The sequence below is a fragment of the Bidens hawaiensis genome, unplaced genomic scaffold (assembly GCF_021521415.1).
Source record: "Bidens hawaiensis isolate Kalapana, Puna unplaced genomic scaffold, B.hawaiensis_p1.1 tig00000566_1, whole genome shotgun sequence".
In the NCBI taxonomy this organism is placed as follows: domain Eukaryota; kingdom Viridiplantae; phylum Streptophyta; class Magnoliopsida; order Asterales; family Asteraceae; genus Bidens; species Bidens hawaiensis.
The window spans coordinates 2,678,402-2,697,405 of record NW_027491035.1 but is presented as its reverse complement, the minus strand read 5'-3'; the positions used below and the strand labels follow the sequence as shown (position 1 = coordinate 2,697,405).

The following is a 19,004-nucleotide window of genomic DNA, read 5'->3' as shown; positions in this document are numbered from 1 at the left end:
GAAGAACAAAGAAGATTGCTATCCTTCCAATGTGGACCAAGAGGGGAACCTATTCAGACCAAAAGACCTACCCAAACTGAGCCATTTGATAAAGAAACTATGGAAATGGTTACAACTCTGGTCAAAGAAGGGGGAGACTATCTCAAGCTGGTTATGATAACAAAGGCTCAGATTTTAAATCTCTTTTAACAAACTGGGCGTGTGAGAAGACCTGGACTTAAAAGAAAATATACTCCAAGGGTCTCCACCGTAAGTGTTCCAATACCTACTACAAGATCTACACTTCAAAGACAACAAAGGCCACCAACTTATGTGGACCTACCTAAGAAGCTGTATTTTGATGCAAGAACAAAGACTCTGAAAGTAATAATGTCTAATGGTGCTTTGAAGAACAATATTTTTAAGGATGTCTTCCAAGAATATAAGAAGGAACAACTTGAAGAAATGGCAAGGATGAACTTGTATGGCAATCAAGACAGACAGAGATTTGTCGGACAATAAAGGAATAAACTTTCCAGATATTTGGAAGAACAATGTAGGAAGGGATTTCCTTTACTTAACAAAAAGAGGAAGCTAGAACTCTAACACTTTGAAAGAACCAAAAGTCAAAGGAAGATGTATGATATCATGATGATTGACTCATCTTACAAGCAATAAAGAACATACTCAAACCCTCTAGCCAACATGAGAGAGTGTATCAACATGAAGCAGCAACCTAACTATGAGGTCTAAAAAAATGGCAGGATTTCTAAGATAGTCTTATCTTTTATCTTAAAAAATTCTGATGGACTGGCCTTGGGCATTATTGAGCATGACACTGACTTAGAGTTTCTTCATGTGGAGGATCTTGAGGAGATAATCAGATGGAATCTCCCTTCTCAACATCCACACCACAGGGAGGTCACACGTTTTAAAGAAAAGGCTGCTGCTGTGGTATTTGACAGAAGGAGAGAAGCTGGAAGCTCAAGAAGAAGAAGATCTGTTTATCTTTCTGTTAAATTTAATTTGTAATGTCCATGAGACAATTTTTTCCATGTAATTTTATTTTCTTTAAATAATGTAATTTTGCTTTTAAAAATTCGATGTAAATTTTGAAAAAAAGTGAATGTAACCTACAAAGTGCTTTGGTGAGCTGAGGTTGTTCCAATCTAGGGGGAGATTGTTGGGATAAAATTATGACAAAGGAAGATTGGAATCTTCTCAACCTAATCGGAAAATGGCTTAAGTATGGAAACTGAGCAAACTTAAGCCTTCGAGCAAGCCTAAACTTATTCAAGCAAGGTATTTTGCTTTCCGAGCAAAGTTATCTTTTAGAAGTCTTCTAAGGGTTAGTTCAAGCAAACTACACTTCATCTAGCAAGGTTGTTCTTCAAGTCGAGCAATGTTTGTTTAAAGAGCAAACTCTTGACTTAACCAAGCTAAAACCAAGTATATTGGTGGATCGAGCAAGGTTCAATAAACAGTGGTCCCAGCTCACCTGAAGGAAGTTTATTGAAGAAATTACTAAGAACTTCCAATGAGAAAGGTTCAACCGCGGGCAACATACAATATAACCAGCACACTTAACTTGTTCAAATATGTTAAGTAACAAACGGTTAAAGGGATTCAGAAGAACAAGTTTGCTTGTAGGAATTATATCGAGCAAAGTTTGATATATATCCAAATATTAAAGTCTGCTTGAAGAATATATTCTTAGGAAAGTATTCTAAGTAAAGCTTACTCGGAGAACTGTTCCGAGCACACTTAATGGTTACCAGGTTTGCCCAAAAAAGACAAAAGCTTCCAAGCTTACTCGAAGACATGCTTACACTTGTGATATTTTGTAATACGTTTGAATATGTTAAGAATCAGTCATTAGGGTTTCTACGAGGAATGTCAGGTGTGCCTATAGAAGGAAACTTTAGGGCACACCTATGACAAAGGACACAGAGCGAATAATGTGATTTACATGCATCGTATAACTGCCCGTATAACTGCACATGCATGATGTAAGTCCAACAGCGCATATCTATTTGCTCACGTATAAGTCCTATTATCATCAAATTCATGGTGGCCGCATATGTCAATGTGAACAATTATATGTTTAACATATATGTGGAAAATAGACAATGTGTAAGATCGAGAAGCCGCATAAGTCCATTAATGGCCTTACATGATTAACGCATAAGTCAACAAACATAGCCGTGACCTTTGACCATCATCATATCTCATACCTATATATATTCAATCTATCGTAGCACATAACCGCTCAATGTATAAGTCTATACAAACTTATACTTCCATGTATCAAAACCTTATATGTGAACAGTAGCAGCCACCAACTCATACGGTGAATTTTAACCACGTATACGTTCATTGCGAAACCCGTTTCTAAATCTGACTATCAACCCGACCACTAACAAGACAAAAGCTAAAGACATTCGTGTATCAACATAATCTTCCATTGGTAGGCTTATAAACAAGCAAGGGAATAAGCGATACAAATCTAAATAGCCATGTTGAAATATGGGTTAGTATTCTAGCACAAAAGTCATGGTGATGAAGGCAAATGATTAATAGTCTGTCATACTCAAGCCTTATGTTTCACTAGATCACCAAAAATAAAAATGTTAATAAAAATGTTTTAAGCATCTAGTACATAATCTACACTTCGATGGTGTATGGTTTTATGGCCTTAAATCTTGTATTGATGGGATGCACTTGGTTTCTGGAACCATTGAGGTCTTTATGCAGTTTATCGTCTAGGTATTCATTTCGGTGAATATATAAAAATGTGCTATAAGAGCGAACCCTGAAAATTCATTAAACTTGATCACTTTGTACTTTGTGTGCAACTTTCACTACTGACTTAATCAAACACGCTATTAGTCATACATTGTCCCCTTGCTCGCGTATTATTACCATTAAGAAACGAACCATATGGGACATAATGTATGCAAGCCGACAGATGAAATCATGCATACTCATCCATGGTAAAGGAAACTTAGGGTATTGCTTGATAACGGGGGTATGCCTTGTTGTGGAAAACTATTGCTATGATTGCTAAATAAAAAATTTAATTGTTTTGATCTGCTGGTTCTAAGGTTTAAGTCAAGTTGGGGTGACATGGTAAAAATCAAATCAAGCCTGAGTCAAGATTAGAATCTAATCATGTTATGATATTGTGTGCTTAATTGAACCATAATCATATCACTGACGTCTCTGAATCTTTTGTTATAAAAGTTTAAGTGGACAACAATACCAATAACTGACTTAACATCATGCATAATAAAGCAGAAATATAAGACCGTGAAGGAAGAACGGATTGATCAATATGATTCCTTGCTCAATTCACAAAAATATGTTTCTTTCAGTTTGTAAATGGTTTTATTTTGAAATATTTTGTTTTGTTTACAACTTTCCTTTATAAACCAAAAAGATTTTACATTTCTGTATTATTTTCGATTTTGGTGGATGGGTAATCGGGTTTGGATATCCGAGAATATGAATTGAATGGTTGTTTTAGGCAAAAATTTTTAAAATTGGGTTTAAAATTTCAAGTGAATTCATCAAGGTCATTAATTTGGACTTGATTGGGCTCGAAAGTGTGAAATTTATCGGATTTAAACATTGTTTGATATATTCAACGTATAAGTATTCTACTTATACGAGATTATAAATGAAATTTATATGTATATATATATGTGTGTGTGTGTATGTATGTTATAAGTTGACCATTCATTATCTGCTTATACGTGACTTCTGAAGAACATACACGCTGTGAACATTGTTTGTAATTTTGTGCCATATATCTTGTTCATCATTCCATTTATTCGATTTTACTGATTCTTGTAGTTGATTCGCACACTACTCGAATCTTTGAAGGTGTAATATAAGTCTAATGTGTTAGATCTGAGTTGTTTTACATTGATGAACAGAGGCGGACCCATTTAAATATTATTGGACTTACTTTTGAACATTGGTTATAGATTTTTTGATTTAAACATTTTATAGATATGTATATGAATCTTTGAGTTCCTCTTTAGAATATTATTGTCTAATTTTTCAAATCAGTTTTGACCTAGGTTTGGTATTCAACATATAAGTTGTTAGTAGTTTATACCGCTTATAAGTCTAATTGTTCTATACGGCGTATAAACTACTAAAAACTTATAATTTTTTAAAACTTATACGTTATGAAAAGAACTTACACGTTGACTTGATTTACACGCTTGTCACACTTACACGTCCAAAAACTTACACGGACTTAGAATATTTTTTAAAAATTGTTAAATTTTCTAACATGTTGATTGTTCTTTTGTGTGTGCAGATGGTGAAAGATCATGACGTTAATACTAATATTTATGCATTTTTGGATGGTGCAAGCGAGAAGATGGAACCGTTCAGGCTGATATTGCCATTCTTTCAACGATTGAGGATCTTAGAGGCAATTACTGTTGGGTTTTAGCAAGATTATCAAAGTTCAAAATAACCATTTATTAAGTAAAATGCAGCGGAAATAAAGTTTTAAATCTTGCTATTACCTTACACATAAACCCATTTATGTTAAACCCAATGCCCGGATCCATACACGAAATACGTGCTATCAAAACACAACCATAGGGTGTTAACATACATACCTTCAAGTCCGAGAATGAAAAGGATGAATGAGGTTGAATGAGGAGTTTCCAATGGAGGAAACCTCAAGCTTGTATACCCGACAAGCTCCAACAAACGCCTTGGTTGCTAGGGTCCTTACACTCTTGCAAAACTTCCCTCGTTCTTCCTCCTTGCTCGGCCGAGAAGAAGAAGAGTAGGGAGAAGATGTGTGTGAGAGAGAGTGTGAGAGTAGTTGTGTTGTTCTAACCCATGTTCCACTCAACCTTCTTGCATGTTCTTGAAAACATCAAAGAGGAGAGAGAGAGTGGGAGGGGCTGGCCCACACAAAGGGGTTCCCCCCCCCCCCCAAAAAAAACACAAAACACTCTTGTTTATTTATTTATCCAAATAAATAAATAACAACTCTCAAATATAAATTATCCATATAATTTATTTAACACACAATTGCAAATATTTAGAAAACTCATTTTCAAATATTATAAGTGTTGATATTTATTAACTAGAACATATCTAATAATAAATATCGTGGCGTTTGTCTAGCTTGTTATTGGGTATGACCCGACTTGGATCAATACGTACTAGCCACATCAACTCTAATATGTGTCTTGGGCAAATCGATTCCAACAATCTCCCACTTGCACAAGATACATATAAGATTGATGCAAGTAGCAAATACCACCTAACAACGGTTTACTATCCCTAATACGCATGACGAAGTGCCATTCAATAACATCACCCCGTTCAAGTCCCATACTTGAAAATGATTTAGGTGAAACTACCATTTATCCTTCTGCCACAAATGTCATGTTAAATCCAAAGACAAGAGTGATCATTCTCTGTTGATTTAACTTTTCAGGCCTTAGACATTTAACTCTCAACGAATAAGAGGGACAAATCACCTATTGACTACATACGTCTCTCACTATCACCTTGTACTACACTTGAACTCAGCCTTATGTACTAACATGTTTCAGAGCAGCGAAGAACTAAGTCAAAGTATAATAATCGATGAATATCAATACCCAATATGTATCTCAGGTCGGAGGATACTATGATGTTCGCCTTTACTAAAATTTACTTATGATCACAAATCACAAGGATTCCATGCAGTAAAATTTGAAGGTGGGTCAGTCCAATATTTATCCCATAAATATCTATGAACCTTGGCAGCAAACCCTTTACTATATTCATACCTTATGAATATCTACCAATCCAAGTTCATAATAGTCTTACTTTCATATTTGTTCCCACAACTATGATCGACTACGGACGTTTGGAATAATTAACTTATTCACGGATTTAAACATACTAAAATGGAACATAACTCAAGATTCATAATCATAAACCATAATCATATGAATGAGTCAAAATAACAATTGTTCCGATATCCAAATACAAATTAGGTCAAATCCAATCACTAGAATATCGAAGTCCTAAGGCGCAAGTATGACCCTCATGCTTCGGCCTTTCAAGGAGCTTCGTGAGTGGATCCGCAATGTTTTGATCGGTGTGAACTTTGCGAATACATATCTTTCCCTTTTCAACTTCATCCCTTATGTAGTTGAATCTCCGCTCAATGTGCCTAGTCTTTTGATGTGCACAGGGTTCCTTGATTTGAGCAATCGCACCCTCGTTGTCACAAAAGATTTCTAGAGGGTCCTGAATGGTACGGACTACCCCTAGATCGGCAATGAACTTTCTAATCCATGCAGCTTCTTGAGCTGCCAAGGAGGCGGCGATGTATTCAGATTAAGTGGTGGACAAAGCTACCATGTCTTATTTTGCGCTCTTCCAAGAGACAGCACCACCATTTGGAACGAAGACATAACCCGATTGTGATCGAGAATCATCTCGATCAGTTTGGAAACTCGCATCCGTGTAACCCTTTACAACGAGTTCCTCCTCACCCGAGCAAGATATATAAAACATATCCTTAGTCCTCCTAAGGTATTTCAATATGCTCTTAACTACCATCCAATGGCTAGTTCCCTCGATTTTGTTGGTATCGACTTGTCATGCTCAAAGCGCATGACACATCCGGTCTGGTGCAAATCATGGCATACATGATGGATCCTATAGCAGATGCATATGGGATTCCACTTATTTTGTCTTGCTCATCCTTTGAGCTTGGACATTGAGAAACACTCAACATTGTTCCTCTTTGAATAGGTACCAAACCTTTCTTAGAGTTGTCCATCTTGAAACTTTTCAAGATTTTGTCAATGTATGCACTTTGATTCAAACCTATCAACCGCCTTGATCTATCCCTATAGATTCTTATTCCCAGAATATAGGCGGCTTCACCGAGATCCTTGATGGAAAAACAGCTTCCAAGCCAGGCTTTTACACCTTCCAAGGTTGGAATGTCATTTCCAAATAGTAATATGTCATCGACATATAATACCAGAAAGGTAATGATGCTCCCACCAGCTTTCTTATACACACACGCTTCATCAGCGTTTTTGATGAATCCAAATTTCTTGACTTCATCATCAAAAAGGTGATTCCAACTCCTAGATGCTTGTTTCAATCCATAGATTGATTTTTCAACTTGCATACTTTATTAGGATGTTGTGGATCGACAAAACCTTCAGGCTGAACCATATAGACATCTTCCTCAAGGTGTCCATTTAGAAAAGCAGTTTTGACATCCATTTGCCATATCTCATAATCATAATATGCGGCTATGGCATACAATATCCTTATAGACTTTAACATCGCCACGGGCGAGAAAGTTTCATCATAATCAACCCCTTGAGTTTGAGTGAAACCCTTTGCTACAAGTCTTTATAAGTATCCAAGTTTTCATGCATATCAGTTTTCTTCTCGAAAACCCACTTACTTCCAACCAGTTTGGAATTAAGAGGTGGAGCAACCACGTCCCATACTTGGTTGTCATGCATGGATTGCATCTCAACGTTCATAGCTTCCAGCCATTTGTCACAATCAGATTGTGACATTGCATCTCGGTATGTGGTTGGTTCATCAGAATCTACCACATAGCATCCATCCATGAAAAATCCATATCTTTCAGGTGGGGTGCTAATTCTACCAGATTTGCGAACATTTTATGTGGGTTGATCAACCAATTGATCATTATCAACAACCTCTTGTTGATTGCTAGTGTCAACCAAACGTGTATCGGCTTGTGGTTCTCGATCCTCCTTGAGTTCCATAGTTCTATCAGTTCCTTCCATAAGGAACCTTCTTTCCAAGAACTTAGCCTTGCGAGCTCTAAACACTTTATGCTCATTTGGATTGTAGAATAATATCCCATCGAATCTTCGGGATATCCTACAAAGATACACTTAGTGGATCGGCTTTCAAGTTTGTCCGGGGTGTAGATCTTAACATAAGCCTCACAGCCCCATACCCTTAAAATATGATGATGGAACCTTTCCATGCCATATTTCAAAAGGTGTCATTTCCACTTTCTTGGTTGGTGCCATATTTAAAATACGGGCAGCAGAGACCAGTGCAAAACCCCAAAATGATAGAGGTAATGTGCTTCTAGCCATCATGGATCGAACCATATCCAATAAAGATCGATTCCTCCTTTCAGACACACCATTATGCTGTGGTGTTCTAGGTAGAGTAAGTTGTGAGACAATCCCACAACTCTTAAGATGTTCTAGAAACGCATCATTGAGGTATTCACCTCCCCTATTGGAATGTAGTGCTTTGATTGTTTTGTTGAGTTGATTTTGTACTTCATTTTGGAAGACTTTGAACATTTCAAAGGCTTCATTTTTGTGTCTTAACAAGAACACATACCCATAGCGACTATAATCGTCGGTAAAGGTAATGAAGTATCTTTCACCATTCCTTGTCATTGTCCTAAAAGGGCCACATACATCCGAATGTATGATACCTAATAAGTCTTTCGCCTTTTCAATAGTTCCACTAAATGGTTCTTTGGTCATTTTTCCCAACAAAACAAGATTCACATTCATCAATCATCACTTGATTTCAAAAGACCACTCTTTTGAAGTGTATGAATGCGATCCTTTTTTATGTGACCAAGGTGACAATGCCAAAGAAAAGTTTTACTCAAATCCAATTTGAGTCTTTTGATGCTTGCTTGGTACAACGAGTTATCAATGGATGTATTATCATGAACGAATTCATAAATGCCATTAAACGGCATTGCTTTAAAATAAAACACATCATTCATGAAAACATAAAACCCATTGTCTACAAACTTGAAATCATAACCACATTGTCTTAAAAGAGAAACGGAGATAATGTTCCTAGTCAAACTAGGAGCATACACAATGTTTTTCAAAATAACTTCCAAACCATTTGGAAGCTTCAAAACATAATCTACTCGAGCTTGGACATCAACCTTTGCTCCATTGCCCATGAAGAGACTTATATCTCCTTTCTTGTAATCATTTCTTCTTTTGAACCCCTGCAATGAATTGTAGATATGAGTTTCACATCCGGTATCCAATACCCATGTGTTAGAAGAAATAATATTAAGATCATTATGGATCATGAAAGTTGTACATAAGGTTTGCCCCGCATCCCTCTTAGCTTTCAACTCCTGGAGATAGGTCGGACAATTTCTCATCCAGTGACCTATCTCCCCTCAACCAAAGCACGGATCCTCAGCGCTAACCTTTAGCTTCTTGAGTTTGGGTTCCAACTTTGCCTTTCCCTTGAACCCCTTATTGACTTGCCCCTTACCAACGACAACCTTTGCCTTTGGTTTCGGGTGATGCCTCTTCTTCAAGCCACCCTCATTGATCGCAAGAATGGGTAAAACCTTTTTACCCATGCCGGCTTCGGCTGTCTTAAGCATTGCGTAAAGCTCGCCAACGCTTTTGTCCCATCCGTTCAAGTTGTAGTTCATGACGAATGTCTCAAATCTTTTAGTTAGGCCGTTCAGGATCAAATCTGTGGCTAACTCTTTTGAGACGAGACAGTTAAGCCGTTCAAGCCGATCAAGGTGGCTTTTCATCTTAAGAACATAAGATGATACGGATTGGGCTTCTTCCATATGACATGCATGAAGTGCTCGAACCGTTTCGAAGCGCTCCACCCTAGCTTGAGTAAGGAACATTTCCTTAAGCTGGGTTATCATGTCATATGCCCCATGATTCTCGAAATCCTTTTGGATCTCGGGAATCATTGTTCCCAACATGAGACAAGAAACTTGCACCGAATCCTCGGTGTATTTCAACCAATCCGCGTAGGCATCCATGTTTTTGACATCGGGTTCATCGGGAATATGATCGTCTAATTTATAGGACTTCTTCTCTTGCTTGATAACAATTCTCAAGTTTCGATACCAGTCCATAAAGTTGTTAAAATTTAGAAGATCCTTATCCAGAATGGATCTAAGTAATAGATTATGCACATGAGGGATAATAGCGTTCTGTGGATTGTTTGCGGCCATCTATAAACAATTTAACAAAGTTCAATTTAGTATTTTCGATATCAATAAATTTTAATCTTTAATGCCCTTTAATGTCTCCAAGACAATTATTGATTAAAATCTAGAATCCAACGTTTCATCCCAATAGTAGTTAGGTGACCTTTATCCTACTATCCGAATTAACAAGGTAGTCAACGTTTGACGATTGCAACCCTTTGCAACTTCTAGTTTTATGGGATCGGTTAAACATCATATGTTTAGTTGGCACGTTTAATCCCATCAACACCTTTGAACGCCATGTGTCGGTGACCCTATCCACATGGTTTCAAATCAAGTCGTCCTACTTACACACACGTGTGACTTTACACATACAAGTGGTTAGGTGACCCTATTCCACGATTCAAGTCTACAAGTAACTTAAGTGTTGTATAAAAGGATGGTGTTCAACTTGTTTTTAAAAGGGATTTTAGTTTTCAAAATATAGATTGGAAAACTATATAATGTACCTTCTATTTGCATGCATTCAAATGTATGGTACCTTTGAAAACCAATTTTCAAGTTTCTTTTAATAAAACCCATTTTATTATGAAATCATTAATAGTTAATAAAACCAATTTTATAACATAACAATTTCAAAGGAATCACTTTTATGCTAGTTGTCGATTTTAATTGTTAACATCCAAACATGATAAAACAATAAAATTAAAACAACCATACAAGCATAAAATACAAGCACATGTCCATAACCATAGCCACTTAAATAGACAACACTTTTTGACCGAAACAACTGTGTCAAAAGGTCACTCCTAAGGGACGAGAATGACACAAGGAATGTCTAAGGAAAACAATGGTTAGTCACTGTAGATATATTGATATTAATAAAATATGCATAGACTGAAAGAAATCTTATTACAAAAGTCGATGCAAAACAAATACAAAACCAATAGGGATAAGATCGAATGTAAATTTGAAATAGAATTAAGTTTATTCAAGGGAGGTAATATCATCCATCCATATCCTTTACCTTCATTACCAACGAATAGTAATTCTAAATATAATAACAATCACACACCCTCCTACCCAACTCATACTTTACGGTTATAAATTCCGGCAACTTACAATTTTTCCGACAAACCGATATGGACCCAACAACACAACAGTACCATCGATTACCATCTTCACTCCATAACCAGTCCCCACCACTTTTGAACCACCACGCGATATCACAGCGGAACCGTCGTTGAACTTTAACGTAAGGAGAACTTTAACGTAAGGAGCACTCGTAGAACTCAAAACGAATTCCGGCCAACCTGTGTTTTCTCCGGCGAACTAGTGAAGAAGAAGGAATGGTAGCAAGGTTTATTTATTTTTTATCTTATCATCCTTCATTTTATTAAATCTGAGCCTAGTTAAATCGTTTAAGCACGAAACTCTTAAACACATGGTCAGGGGTTTGAAACCCATCCCCTGCATACTCTTTTATATTCTTCATAAGTCTCAGTTGTTTAAGCTAAACCATCTTATGGATACAACATGGTTTAAATTCTTATAATTAGTTAATATATAGGAGATCAAACACCAACTTTTTATGCAAATTCAATATATTGATTAATATATGAAAACATATGTGATATGCTACTATCATCCTTGAAACGAATAAGACAAGTTGGATGATATTTTATTATTATTAAACAACTTTTTCCTCAAAATTGATATCATACATATAATAAGTAAGATCGCTTTTTACTTAATGTTATGTGTAAAATTACCTAATAATATAAAATTTGTTAACTCATATAATTATTTACTTTTATGACAATTTTCGTTTTATAAATTTATGAACTCTTTCTGTATGTCAATAAATGGTAATATAATATGCACTCACTTCCCAAATTAATAACCATATAAAAGTTTGAATATTGAAGAGTTATCTTTTTGTTACATATTATATATTTACCTACCAACTTTAAAGATTCTTTAAACTATATAATACAGTCAATGTTTGTAGAGGAATTCCGATATTGTTTGGTAAATACATGAAACCTTTTCTTTTGAAAAGAAATAAATAATACCTTAAAACACTAAAGATAATAACACATACACAAAGAATGCGATGAATTAAAATACATAAACAAGCAACTGTGCATGCTGTATGTTTTTATTTTTTAACAGAATTCAATATGACTAAGGATACTTACTATTTTAATTAAATATATAATTTTTAAAATGAATCATGCACATAGGCTTTGTGTGTTTTATACATCTAATCTAATATTCATTCAAAATATATACGATGTTCACTTGATATATATAAAATATATAAACGAACCAACCGTAAAACTCCTTATATAGTTTTCTAAATAAACTATAACTTTTATGTAGATAATTAGAAAGCTCGTAAACAAGTTAGCATTACCATGTAACATTAAAGGTACGGATTCTTACCCTCCACCACTCTTCATTGCTTTCATATTCAACTAATATAAACCCATTGAGTTAATATATATTTTAAAACTCCTCACGTTTTTGAATTATCAATTCACTTAACTGTCCATTGGATTTCAGATCTGATTATAACACTGGATTTAGCTTTCATGTCATGCGATAATATTATATTTAATTATACTCATTTTCGTATGTTCCGATATATGTTACGATAGTATAAAATTTTTATGAGTTATGTGAATAAGATTAACTATATTCCGATACCCTGAGTGTCGCTTCTCGTGGAGTGTCCCACGAGTATGTTGTTGCGGCATCGACAACATGTGCACCATCCGTGACGGTGAGATCAGTTCACGGCGTCTCTTAAGTACAAGCGTGGTACATATGGCTATTAAGAGGCGTATGGATCGATCCTAGGATTAATATTAAGGAGATGGATAGCGGGTATGCCAACTCGCCATCTCGTGTGATAAATATGCTGGAGTAGCTCCCTGTATATTGTCACGTTTTATGTTCGCTCATGGGTACATCCTTATGATATTTTTAAATTATTTTAATAAGGTTACTTTGCATCGTATCATCAATATTAAGTTCAATCTATATTATGTTTTGTTAAATCATTTATTGTTTGAGCTTATAATTCCGTACTGAGCATTCGGCTCATTCCGTTATTTTATATTTTTTACAGGTCCACAGGTTACGTTACTTTGGGCTGGATTAAGAGCAAGAAATAAAACATCAGGGTCCTAATAATATATCTTTTCAACCGTGCTACTAGTGTGTAAATTAACCTTAAATTTGCCTTGTCTAATGTGTTATACTTTTAACAAGTAAATATAATAAATTATGTCTTTTGTTCAGGAACCATATTATTGTGACACGTCAGCCCTTCCGGGTTGGGGTGTTACAGCTATGGTATCAGAGCAAAGGCTCTTTCATGTAGAAAACTTAAACATAGTAATTAGGCATGTGAGGAATGGGTAGATTAGGACTTAGGCACATTAGGATTTTTAGAAGTTAAGAATTAGGTAGATGTCTTGTCTTATTCTTCTTCGTTATTTTAACCATGTGTCCCTACTAATAGATGTCTCTTAACGTTAATTTCGTAACAACAACCGTTGCGCCATTACCGATCCTCACTTCCGTAGGTGAATATCATACGACCTCCTATTCTACCAACCGTGTTTGTTTAGTATTAAAGTTTTAATCAAAATATTTTGAACATGAAGTTAATTTATGATATGATATACCACCACAAAAAAAATAAATAAAAAATCAGTGTTTTTGGCATCTAGTCTAAAACACGCTCCACAAAATAAGGTTTATGTGTTCGAAACCTCTAGCACTTTAATTTCTAAAGTTTTGAAAACTCCACAAGCATAATGAGTAAAGAAATTGTTTAAGTATCCGTTCTGCAACCGATATGTCACGCACAATTTTTTTTTCGTTACAAAATTATTTTAATAATTAAATCACTTATTTAAAATTTTTACACGCGTGCTAGACAAATAAATATGTTAAGATATTTTCATTAAAGCACCTACAGATAACAATATTGATATTGTTACCGTTACCGACACTGCTTTGGTTTACTATATATACCTCAACATCTACTGCTACTATTTTGATCTATTGTTTATACCACAAATATGTTACTGCCATTTATATAACTATTATACTATATTTCACCCTAACCTCTTTAATACCTAATGCGGTAACTACTTTTAACTTACATTTTGTCATAACCATTTACTTAATGACACATGGTATATTTTAAATCAAGGATAAAAGAACATTTATATATTTTTCTTTACATCCGAATTTTAAAAATTCCTACAATCACGCAATCGGTTTTACGGTTTAAATCATTTTTTATTTTGAATTCAATACAAAACTAACAAAACTAGTTTCTTTAATACATATATATATATATATATATTCAGAATATGTACTTGTATATTAAAACTATTTTGTGTTTTTAAAAAAAAGAAAGAAAGAAAGAAAAAAGAAGAGCAATTCGAGCCAACAACATATCAATAATTTGATTATATGAAGCAATTCTAGATTTTATTTATGATTTTTATTGTTGGCTATCTGTAATAGTTTTTAAATTTAATTGTCCTTAAATTTTGGTAACTGACAAGAATACCATCACGTGCTATTTTTAAGGGATGTGATTAATCTAGAGATACTAGAAATTCCAATTATTCACTTGATTCTCCTTTAAAGTTTTAATCAAGGCAGTTTGGTGATGTGTCATAAATCTCATCCGCGTATTATCAAAACGAATGCTCAAGATATGTTCTTATTATTTTTATGAGAAATTCTATTTCTACAATATATACTCACAACTTTAACTATAATTATTTTATAATCATTGGTATCCAATACTATTTTGACATGACGTTACAAATATTGTTTTGATACTATTTTAAGTTACCGTATACCACTAAAATTTTAACGCACCACATATGATAATTGCTATAGTACACTTGCCCGTTTTACACCATGTACCGAAATGTTTTTATGCTTTAGTGAACTAAAACAAGTTTAATACGAGATGTGTAACATGTACTTATTTGAATACATGCCTTGATAAGTTATCGTCACCATCATAAGCGACTAATGTATTTCTAAATCTTATATTGTTACCATTACGAACAATAATATAGTAATAATTACTGCTAATTCGTAATAAAGACAATATTAACTAGTGTAAAGTTTATATATGTATATATATGTTAAATGATTGCTTGAATTTTAATTGCTAGTATAACAAAACTAGTTATATAAGACATTTTGTGTTTTTTTAAACACGTCTTTTAATATTTTTCTGTTTAATATGTGAAATTCTCAACCTTTAAATTAAAATATGAAATAATTGGTTAATGCATAGTGTTACTAGTATTATGAACCCCAATTTTGAAGCCTCTACTAAACTTTTTTAAACCTGCCGAACTTCTAAATTCCTGCTGAACTTTGCGAAACCCATTGCTGAACTTTGGGAAAACCATTGTTGACTTGTTAAAACCCCCTCATTTCATTTATTTATTATTTGCAATCTCCTCCGCTAGTAAATCCCTTTACAATTGTTTTTCTTTCAGACTATATGAGTTACTTTACGATGCTTCTATAACTTTTAAACTTTAAGCATTTACGAGAATTGAAAGTTTTCGAACATCACGTTGTTATTTTATTTAAACCTATTAAGACGTCATTTTATTTATGTCTCTCTAAAACAACAAATTTTGATAATTATTTAAGATAAAAAAAAACTTGATTTGAAACAACCCAAATTGAGTTGACTCATTTTTTTCGCAGCCAAACCAAAATCAACCCAAGCTCAGCTTAGTTCATTTCTCGGGTCATGGGCTCAACCTTAGGCTCACTTAAATTTAAAATCGAGCTTGAACCTAACTAAGCTATCTTGTAAAATTTAGTGCCCGAGCACGAAACCACCTTGGTTTTGGGTTAAGAAATGAATTATACAACTTTGGTTCTTTTAATTTGAAAGTTTGTGGACATTCTTCTATTTCTAATGTGAGATGAAAAGAAAGATAATATAACTTATTATATTCTTAAAATGATAAACCGGATTAGTGTAAAAATGTTCTGACACAGTTATCCACTTGACGTCTTCCCACCTAATAAATTACTAAAAACTTGATTATATTCATGAAAGTGATTGAGGAACTCTAAAATTTGAGTTTCATTAGTTTTGAGTCAGTATTATGTATATCGGTTAATTAAATGAATTAAAAATGAATTAGTCTTAATGTTAGCTGATGTTAGATAATTTTTGTGAATAACTTGTCACTTTATCTAGAAAGGTGAAGATTTTAAATTGGAAATTAGTAAATTTAAAGAATTTAATACTCCTTGCGTTGAGTTATAATTCCTTTGTCGTTCGTTTATTTGTAAGAACTGGTTATTATTATTATTATTTTGGTATATGGTCTCTTAAAAATAAATAAATAAATTATGCGTTTGAGCTTAGGAGTAATTTAATATGTACGCCCCCTTTACATGAGTATTCAAGTTCTGTCACCGTGAACAAACCTACCTATGACTTATCCCAAGCTTCACTATCGGAGACGACCCTAATTAAAAAAAATTATAAGGCGAAACATGTCCAACCTCGTTGAAAATAATAATAATAAATTAGCGCATCTAGGTGCTTTCATAAAAGATTCCTTTTATACCGTTTTTACTAAATAAACATTTTGTGAAATGTTTTAATTCAAAACCCTTTAAGGAGAGCTTCAAATATAAATATGTTTTATTTAAAAACTGAATATATATTTTATGAAATTGGAGAGCAAGTATTAAGTAAGATATATATAGGTATACCTTGAAAAATGAAGTATTTATTTGTTACTAAGAATTTAAAAGAATATAATTTCCACTTTGTGATAGTAAAGATTCAAAATGTTATTATGAATATATACGTCTACATGACTACTTTCTTAATCAGAATAAATGAAGTTATTTTGATGCTTAACTCAAGAAGAATAATTTGAAAACAGGTTTAGTAAATTCCGGCAACTTACAATTTTCCCGACAAACCGATATGGACCCAACAACACAACAGTACCATCGATTACCATCTTCACTCCATAACCAGTCCCCCACCACTTTTGAACCACCAAGCGATATCACAGCAGAACCGTCGTTGAACTTTAACGTAAGGAGCTCTCGTAGAACTCAAAACGAATTCCGGCCAACCTGTGTTTTCTCCGGCGAACTAGTGAAGAAGAAGGAGTAGTAGCAAGGTTTATTTTGTTATCTTATAATTAGTTAATATACAGGAGATCAAACACCAACTTTTTATGCAAATTCAATATATTGATTAAAATATGAAAACATGTGTGATATGCTACTATCATCCTTGAAACGAATAAGACAAGTTGGATGATATTTTATTATTATTAAACAACTTTTTCCTCAAAATTGATATCATACATATAATAAGTAAGATCGCTTTTTACTTAATGTTATGTGTAAAATTACCTAATAACTATAAAAGTTGTTTACTCATATAATTATTTACTTTTATGACAATTTCGTTTTATAAATTTATGAACTCTTTATATATGTCAATAAATGGTAATATAATATGCACTCACTTCCCAAATTAATTACCATATAAAAGTTTGAATATTGAAGATTTATCTTTTTGTTACATATTATATATTTACCTACCAACTTTAAAGATTCTTTAAACTATATAATACAATCAATGTTTGTAGAGGAATTCCGATATTGTTTGGTAAATACATGAAACCTTTTCTTTAAACTACCTGTAATTAACCTTAAATTTGCCTTGTCTAATGTGTTATAACTTTAACAAGTAAATATATAAAATTATGTATTTTGTTCAGGAGCCATATTATTGTGACACGTCAGCCCTTCCGGGCTGGGGTGTTACACTTACACTCTTGCAAAACTTCCCTCGTTCTTCCTCCTTGCTTGGCCGAGAAGAAGAAGAGTAGGGAGAAGATGTGTGTGAGGCGTTCGACCTCTGTTATTTAAGTTTGGAGTTTATATTAACAAACCTCTGCCGAATTACTCTCTCAAGCTTCAATACTAATCTCTCTCTAGAATGGCGACTTTGCTGAAATTTGTTCTTCTTGTGATCGATCTTGTTTAGGGTTTGGGGTTCATTCGGATTCCTTATTGGTAGTAATCCTTGAATATAAACCTCAGTTCTAAACTTTGCTCGTTCTTTTCTTTTATGTTCCTTGCTGCCGTCATTCTATATTAGGGTTCTTTGGTGTTTTTCGTTTTTCTTGTGCATGGGCTGTGTTTGATTATGGAGAGAGGTGTTAGTGATGTTATGGATCAGCCACCAAGTGATATTAACATTGAACGATTGAATCATGGTTTTTCAGCCAAAAAGGTAACAAACATTGATGGTATTCCTCCTCGTAGGGGAATTTTAAAAACGGCGTTGGCTGCAAACCAAAAAAATGCAAGATCTTCAGTTTCTTTCATGGAGAATTCTACGTTTTATATCCCGTTGCGTAAGGAAGATCAGCCTCCACAACTTTATGGTGATGCAAGTGATTCAAATCCGGATATGGAAGATAGTAAGGTAAGTTCTGGAGATGATGTGGAAAAAAATAATAATAATAAAAATGCTGCTGCAATAGGTGGTGTTTCGTTTGCATCAATTGTTAATAGTGGTCCAAATAAGAAGGTAAATTTCCGTAATCTTGAGGCTGCTGTGAAACTTGATAATGTGGATATCGTTATTCCAAGGGAAACGGTCAAAAGGGTGCAAGATAGGTTTACAAATACTTTGTTTGGGTACTTTCTTGGTAAGCGATTACCTTTTCCGGTTATTGAACATTATGTAAAGAATGTCTGGACCAAGTTTTGATTGCAGAAGGTTATGATGAATGCGAATGGATTTTTCTTCTTTAAGTTTGAGACTAAGGGAGGAATGGAAAATGTTCTTGAAGGAGGACCTTGGCTGATTCGTAATGTGCCTATTATTTTGAATGTTTGGACTCCAACGGCTGTTCTAAAGAAGGATGACATAAAAAGGGTTCCGGTGTGGGTTAAGATCCATAATGTT

At 34.1% G+C, this 19,004-nt stretch overlaps 1 protein-coding gene across 1 annotated transcript in view; it reads right to left on the bottom strand.

The window, feature by feature from the left end:
* LOC143636011 (uncharacterized) overlaps positions 1-10,808 on the bottom strand; it is a 94,846-nt gene extending 84,038 nt beyond the window's left edge. Inside the window, exon 1 of the mRNA XM_077103709.1 lies at positions 10,518-10,808. The gene's annotated coding sequence lies outside the window, so the exon portion shown is untranslated. The remainder of the gene's footprint in view (positions 1-10,517) is intronic.
* Positions 10,809-19,004: the final 8,196 nt, after the last annotated feature.